This window comes from Schistocerca serialis, chromosome 3 (genome assembly GCF_023864345.2).
Source record: "Schistocerca serialis cubense isolate TAMUIC-IGC-003099 chromosome 3, iqSchSeri2.2, whole genome shotgun sequence".
NCBI lineage: Eukaryota > Metazoa > Arthropoda > Insecta > Orthoptera > Acrididae > Schistocerca > Schistocerca serialis.
This window is the reverse complement of record NC_064640.1, coordinates 432515675-432524342: the sequence shown is the minus strand read 5'-3', so window position 1 is coordinate 432524342 and position 8668 is coordinate 432515675. Positions and strand designations below refer to the sequence as shown.

At 39.7% G+C, this 8668-nt stretch overlaps 1 pseudogene; it reads left to right on the top strand.

Moving 5' to 3' along the window:
• The first annotated feature begins 5800 nt into the window (after positions 1-5800).
• Positions 5801-5918, top strand: LOC126472126 (5S ribosomal RNA; annotated as a pseudogene).
• Positions 5919-8668: the final 2750 nt, after the last annotated feature.

The window sequence follows — 8668 nt, the reverse complement described above, 5'->3', positions numbered from 1 at the left end:
CAACAAGTATTTAAGAAGAAATTAAAAGAATTTCTGAATGACAACTCCTTCTACTCCATAGAGGAATTTTTAGATATAAATTACGAAAAAAACAAAAAACCAAACAAAAAATTATTAAAAAAAATTTAAAAAAAGCAAAAAAAATAAAAAAGTTGTTATATTAACTTAATTATGTTGTTAAATTAAATTAAGTATGTCATGTATTGGAAAATTTGACTCGTTCCACATCATTACGAAATATCTTATTCATGATCCATGGAACCAGTATTAATCTAATATAATCTAATCTCTAATCTTCTTGAATCCTGAGGGTATTTTGCCTGTCCCACATATATTGCACATCAAGTGGAATAGTTTTGTCATGGTCAACTCTCCCACGGATCTCAATAAATCTGAGGGAATATCATCTACTTAAGTCTTTCAGTACTCTGTCAAACTTATCTTGCAGTATTATATCTCCCATCTCAGCTCCATCTACTTCCTGTATACTTCTTATAATATTGTCTTAGAGTTCTTTTCCCTTGTACAGACCCTGTATATATTTGTTCCACCTTGCAGCTTTCCCTTCTTTGCTTACTATTGGTTTGCCATCTGAGCTCTTGATAATCATACAGTTGTTTCTCTTTTCTCCAAAGGCCTCTTTAATTTTCCTATAAGAATTTTATATCTTTCCCCTTATACAAGGGTGTGCTGAAAAGTAATCGGATGAGGTATTACATGCCATGCATATCACTCAAGTCGTCTTTCCCACTTTGCTGACACAAGCTGCAACCCTCTGCCTGTAAAGGGCTCCAAATTGTAGTGTGTAACATGGCAGAGTGTAACATAACTATCTTCGTGCATGAGAAACAGCATGCTGTAATCGACTTTCTAACAGCAGAAAATGTGGCTCCACCTGAAATCCATGAAAGAACGAAAGCTGTGTATGGTGATGATCGTATCAGCATTAGTAATGTGCAACATTGGATTGTTCATGCTTATAATGAAGGAAAAAGTGTTGCTAACCTCAGTGTTGTGATAGAGCTTGAAGTGGACGACCACATACAGCACCAACAACACTTATCAGAATCAGATTGCTGAACTGACATGAGAAAATTGTCAGATAACAAAGGCACAGCTCTCAGGTAAGTGTGGCATATAATGAGAACAGTGGTACAGAAAACTGTGTGACAGGTGGGTGCCTTGAATGTTCACTCATGACATGAAACAGAGTAGACTGAACATTTGTCAACAATTTCTTTTGTGTTTTGTGCATGAGGATGATGGGTTCATTAACAATGCTGGAAACTAGAGAGCATCACTGGAGCTCTGCCACAAAGGATTACCAAGTGTAAGACCATACCATCAGCAGGGAAATCACGCTCACAATGTTCTGGGATGTTCAAGCTGCGGGGCATTTAGAATTCATGCCTAGAGTCACTGCCATACACTCTGAAAGTTACTGCAAGGTCCCCAGAAAACTGAAAGTATGAATTCAAAGAGTTGGTCCACATATGGAGCACCTTCTCCTTCAGCATGATAAAGCCACACAACACACAAGCACTGTGACATCTACAACAATCTGACAACTTGGATTAAGTGTCATCTATCATCCTTCATACAGTCCTGACTTGACGTCATCCAATTTTAATCTGGTTCCAAAACTTGAAGAACACCTTTGAGGACTTTACTTTGATAGTGAAGAAATGGTGCAAGCAGAGGTGAAGTTGTGGCTCTGTCAACAAATTCAAACATTCTATAGTGATGATATCAATAACTGATCTCTTGTTAGGTGAAATGTGTTTGTCACTAGGGTGACTACATTGAGAAATAAATATCTAGACATCAAGAATGAAGACGTAGAATGTTAGTAAAGTTTGTTTTATTTAAAAAGCTTTAAGAGTTTTCACATAAAAAATTTGGAGCCATTACTTTTCAGCACACCCTCGTACAAGCATACACAGCTGTGCATTTATCCTCTAGCAATTCCTGCTTAGCCATTTTACAGTTCCTGGCAATCTCATCTTTTAGTTGTCTGTATTCTGTTTTGTCTACTATATTTTCTGCATTTTTATATTTTCTCCTTTCATCAATTAGGTTCAATATCTCCTGTGTTATCCAAAGATTTCTAGTAGACCTTTTCCTTTCGCCTATTTGAGCCAATGCTGCCTTCATTATTGCATATCTCAAAGCTGCCCATTCATCTTCTATTGTATTCCTAGCCCCTGTTCTCTCTCAAAATCTCAATAAATTCTGGTTCTTTCAATTTATCCAGGTCCTGCCTCCTTCATTTTCTACCTTTTTCCAGTTTATTCAGTTTTAAACTGCAATTCATAAACAATAAATTATGGTGACAGTCCACATATACCCCTGCAAATGCCTCACAGTTTAAAATATGGTTTCAAAATCTCTGTCTTACCATTATGTACTCAGCCTGAAACCTTCCGGCATCCCTATGTCAATGCCATGCAAAATTTGACCAGAGGGGTTCCTCTTTCATTCCTTTCCCCCAGTCCATATTCTCCCATAATTTTTCCTTCTCTTCATTTTCTTACTATTGAATTCCAGTCCCCCATCACAATTAAATATTCCTCTCTGTTAATTAATTAAATAATTTCTTTTATCTCATTACATATTCTTCCACTCTCTTCATCATGTGTGGAGCTAGTTGGCATATAAACTTATACTATCATGGTGGGTGTTGGTTTCATGTCTACCTTGGCTATAATAATGCATTCATTATGCTATTCACAGCAGCTCATCTGCAATCAATTTTCTTATTCATTATTAGGCCTACACCTGCATTACCAGTATTTGATTTTACAAACCTGGCCAGAACTCCTGTTTTTCTTGCCACTGCACTTCACTAATCCCCACTATGTCTAACTTCAACCTATCCATTTCCCTCTTTTAACTCTCTAACCTCCCTACCCAGTTAAGGCATCTAACACTCCACACTTTGGCCCATAGTACCCCAGTTTTGTTTTTCCTGGTGACAATGTCTTCCTGCGTAGCTGTATTCAAAAGTTTGAATGGGGGACTATTTTACCTCCAGAATATTTTATCCATGAGGATGGCATCATTTAACCATAGAGAAAAGCTGCATACCATCTGGAAAAATTGCAGCTGTAGTTTCTCCTTCCTTTCAGTCGTTCACAGTACCAGCACAGCAAGACATGGCCAGTTCGTGAAACCTAGTTCTACGCTCAGACAGGTGACAGAGAACATAGGGGGCATGTGCAGATATTTTGATGGAAAAAGATTGGGTACTTACAGAAAGAGGAGCGGGGAACAGCCTGACTAGCAACTTAGAATATAGCATTAAAGCTGACCTCGAAGAACTAGGAGTGGCAACAGCACACACTTGTGTGGGGTTTTTTGGAAGTCAGACATTGTCATGATCATTCCTAGGTTAACACGGTGGTTAGCCATGTTAACAAAGAGCTGACCAGATTACTTTCAGCTGAAACAATGTCTCATGCCTGTGGCATGCCTTATGCTGCAATTGGGAGATCAGGATACCAATATCATGGTCTGCACCTGAATAGGAGGAGAAAGAAAAAGATTAGCTGAGCATTTCCCAGAAAGTCTAAGGGGGCCACAAGCATAAAGACAAAATCTCTGTGATTACTGGAGTCAAAGGGGCACATTTTTTAGGTTAGAATCAGGTTACAGACAGACAGTACTGAAAGAAATTAGAGCAGAACATGATCATAAAATATATCAAAAGATAAAATTAATTTGTTTCATCAGAACATTAGGGAGTTGAAAAACAAGATATGTGAGATTCTTGCATGCCTAGAAGATGTTGAAAATTCTGAACACCACGTACCCACAATGCTGGAGAAGTTAAATATTGGTAATGACAGACTAGCATCACTTTCATGTAGAGTTAACAGGGAACTGAAACAAATAGTTTTTGTGTTGAAAAAAAAACTAGAAGCATGTGTTCGTTAGTTGTTATGGCAGAATACTTCTCTGCTAATTGTAACAGTCTACAGATCCCCTCTAGGTAACTTTCAGCTATTTATGAGAAATCTAGACAAACTACTGAGCTACCCGTCAGACAAGAAGAAACAGTTAGTAGTCCGTGGAATTTTCAATGTAGATTTCTTAAAAGATACAGACAGGGAAAATCAACTAGAATCATTATTTTGGTGTTTCAATCTAATTTCAGTTGCCAGTTTTCTACACCATATACAGCAAAATAGTAGGACAATGATAACATTTTTATAGACAGTGCTCAGTCTGAAACAGTTAATGCGTACCCAATTATTAGTGGATTATTGGACTATCTCATCATGATGCAAAACAGATGGAAATAAACAATATGGCATCTTATAGCCCTGAGGTAGGCTCATGTAAAGCAATTCAGCCTCTTAATGAGAACAGAAAATTGAAAAGAGGTGGTAGGGGATGAAGTATATATAGAAATAGATGCTAATGTGAAATTCAAGTTATTCCATAGCAAATTTGTGTCAATATTTGAAAGTAGCTTTCCGAAAATGTTATTCAGAAGATCCATTAAAAAAACAAGTAAGCATGGATAGCTAAGCAAGTTAAAATCTCATCTAAGAGGAAGAGGGAAATCTATATAAAGGTCAGAATAAGTAAAGACGCAAATTTACTTGCATAGTGCTAAAAATACTGTAATTTTTAAAGGAAAGTCATTAAAATGTCAAGAAGTGTGTACATCACGACAGAAAATAATAAAGCATACAATAAGATTAAAACTATAGGGCATATTGTCAAATGGAAGACAGAACAGCCAGTCAATGTAGAAGATACCATAACAGTTTGACTAAATGGCAATGTTGTGATTAATAATTCACATGGTGCAAGTACTTTCAACGATCACTTTCTAAATTTAGCAGCACAAATAGTGTTAAATGGTTCAGTTGAAGAAGAAACAGAATGTATTAAAAACATTATTCCACAAAACTTTAAGCAACTAGAAGTAGCACCAATGTTCTTCACTGAAATTAGTAAAGTTATAAAAATTCTAAAGAAGCAAAATCTCTTCTGGGGTTGATGGAATTTCAAACAGAATTCTGAAAAGTTTTTCCAACTCAATAAGTAATGTTCATAGTGTATATGCAGTGCATCAATAGCACAGGTAATTTTTCCATACAGGTAAAAATATGCACTTATTAAACTGCTTAATAAGAAAGATGACAAGACAATCTAAACAACTATCATACAGTTTCCTTACTGATGTCTTTTTCTAAAATATTTGAAAAAGTAATGTACTCAAGAGCAGTCATGCACTTAAGTGGAAACAATTTCCATAGTGTATCATAGTTCGATATTCCAGAAAGGTTGCTCGACTGAGAATGCTATTTATACATTCATTCATCAAATAGTACAAGCCTTAGATAATATAGATGCCAGTCGGTATTTTTTGTGATCTCACCAAGGCCTTCAACTGTGTAGACCATGAACTCTCTTAGGAAAACTCAAGTTTTATGGAAATGGTGGCTTTTCACACAGCTTGTTTGAATAATACTTGACAAAAAGAATGCAAAAGATGGTGCTGAATAGTTCAGGCAATGTTGAAAAGGTAGAAAATTTTATTAAGTGGGAAATCCCACACGGTTAAATTTTAGTGCCCGCCTATTTCTTGTACATGTCAATGACCTTCAACTTAATATTCAACAAGCAAAATTGGAACTTTCTGCAGATGATACTAGTGTTGTTACAAATCCTATTACAGAGAAAGCAACAGAAGTCAGTAAATGATGTTTTCTGAAGAATTATACAGTAGTTCTCTGAAAATGGACTCTCCCTAGAATCTGAAAAAGCACACTGCATTCAGTTCTGTGGTAACGGCCTTACCACAGTGGATACACTGGTTCCCATCAGATCACCAAAGTTAAGCGCAGTTGGGTGTGGCTGGCACTTGGATGGGTGACCATCTGGGCCACCATGTGCTGTTGCCATTTTTCGGTGTACACTCAGCCTTGAGATGGCAATTGAGGAGCTACACGACTGAACAGTAGCGGTTCCGGTCAAAGAAAACTATCATAACGGCTGGGAGAGCGGTGTGCTGACCACAAACCGCTCCTATCTGCATCCTCAGCTGAGGACGACATGGCGGTCGGATGGTCCCAAGGGGCCACTTGTGGACTGAAAACAGAGTGCTTTTATTCAGTTCTGTATAACAAATAATCATCACAACAATTGATATAGCACATGAGATTTAATGACTTTTTTGAGATGGCTTAAGCTAAGCTAATAATTTCAAGGCTCACATTACCATAAAAGACAATACACAGTCATGGTTATGTCGGGCACAGCCCCTCCCTTATGCTATCAGAGACGAAGTGGCACAGGAACTCTTATCTTGGTAGGGCAATGGCTTTATTTCCCCAGTCAGCTGGCATCCCCTTTGGTGACTACGAAGAGGATTTCAGGCAAGTAACAATTATGTGCAGGTTTCAAGGTAGTGGTAAATCCAGAGACTATGATGGACTCTTTTCCCTCGCCACAACCTGAGGAACTCCTGGACAAGCTTGATGCAGATTGCTTATTTTCCAAGACTGATCTTTATGATTTGCGGCGTCCCTTGGAAGAACAGCAATAACAAGTTTTTGTAATCAACACCCACCTGGGGTTATTTCAGTTTTCATGATTGCCATTTGGCCGCTCACCCACCCCTGCAATTTTTCGGTGTTACTTGTCACAATTGACTGCTACGGTATCTGTAAAGATGAGCAGTCCTTCTAAAAATATACTGAGGGTCTCACTGAGGTCTTTACAGATTGTAATTACCCTACCAAACTTGTACAAAAACAGATCTCACATGCCTTATCTTTCCAGTCACACAACACCTCCCAAAGCCCCACTGTCCAGCCACAGAGTAGCATTCCCCTCATGTCTCAATACCACACAGAACTGGAGTAACTGAATTATATTCTCTACCAGGGTTTCGACAACCTCTTGTCGTGTCCTGAAATGAGAAATGTCCTACCCGCTATCCTTACCACTTCTCCCGCAGTGGTATTCCATTGCCCACTGAACCTACACAATATACTCATCCAACCCTACACAACTCCTGCTCCCAATCCCTTGCCTCATGGCTCATATTCCTGTAATAGACCTAGATGCAACATGTGCCCCTTACACCCTCCTACCATCACCTACTCCAGTCCTGTCAAAAACATCACCTATCCTGTCAAAGGCAGGGCTACCTGTGAAACCAGACATGTGATCTACAAGCTAAGCTGTAACCACTGTGCTGAATTGTACATCGGCATAATAACCAACAAGCTGTCTGTCCGCATTAATGGCCACCAACAAACTGTGCCCAAGAAGCATCTGGACCACCCTGTTGCTGAGCATGCTGCCCAACACGACATCCTTCATTTCAATGACTGCTTCATAGCCTGTGCCATCTAGACCCTGCCCACCAACACCAGCTTTTCTGAATTGCACAGCTGGGAATTCTCCCTGCAATATATCCTATGTTACCATAACCCTCCTGGCCTCAACCTTCGTTAGTTATTATCATTGCCCATGTAGCCCTTCCCTGTTCCCATTCCAGCATTACACAGCCCTCTATTCCACCAATGTAACCAGTCCTTTTACTTCTCTCTATTTCTGCTAACCCCCTTTCTCTCTCCCCCACCCTCCATCTAACATGATGACTGCACCTAGCTACCCCACTCACCACCTCATCCCTACACGCTCCTAGTAGCGCTTTACTGTCCCTCACTCATACCCTGTTATCCCTCCCCCTCCTTGTCCCAGCCTCCTCCTTATCCCCACCCAGGTGCCTCTCCCATAATGCCCTGCTGCTAGCAGTCTGGCTCCAGCAGCCAGAGACTGTAGTCAAATGTGTGTGAGTAGCGGGCAGTACTCCCTACGAATGTACTTTCAATCTCAGGAAATTGTTTCACGTGCTCTCAGCACACTGAGATTGAATATTTGTGACACATTATCAACAGTCAGGGTATCTACCCTTTGCAGTCACACTTAATCACCATCCATGACCTCCCAGCTCCTAGGAAAGTCAGTGAACTCCAAGCTGTGTTGGGTAAACTAACTTATTACATTTGATTCATTCCAAATTCTGCACAGATTGCAGCCCCTCTGCATTGTCTTTGGTAAAAGAAAGTTACATTAGAGTGAGTTGGGAAGTGTCAAGTTACATTTCATAAGTTGAAAGATGCTTTCCTAAGCAATCACTGCATGATGCAATTTGATCCCACTAGCCCGATCGTGCTGGCTGTTGATGCATCCTCTCACAGGATTGGCACTGTTCTCTTGCACAGAGCTGGATCATGGAACAGGTCAATTGCTTTTGCGTCCAAGCTCCTCAAAAAAGCACAGTTCAACTACTTCCAGATTGAGGAAGAAGCTCTTGCTGCCATACATGGAGTGACCAAATTCCACCAATACTTATATGGCAGAAAATTCTACTTGGTGATGAACCACAAGCCTCTCACCTCATTGTTCACCCCTTCGTGGCCTGTCCCTCCATGCATGGCACAAAAATTGCAATGCTGGTCCCTGCACCCCTCCCATGCAAACACTCTTTCTCACCTACCAGTCAGCACTGACTCCTCAGAAGAAGCACTTGTTATTATTGATGTCCAGGACAATGAGACACTTGATGGATTTCCCATTGACCACTGACGGACTGTTCAGGCGTTGACTGCAGACACCAAGCTCAAGATTCTGTTGCAGT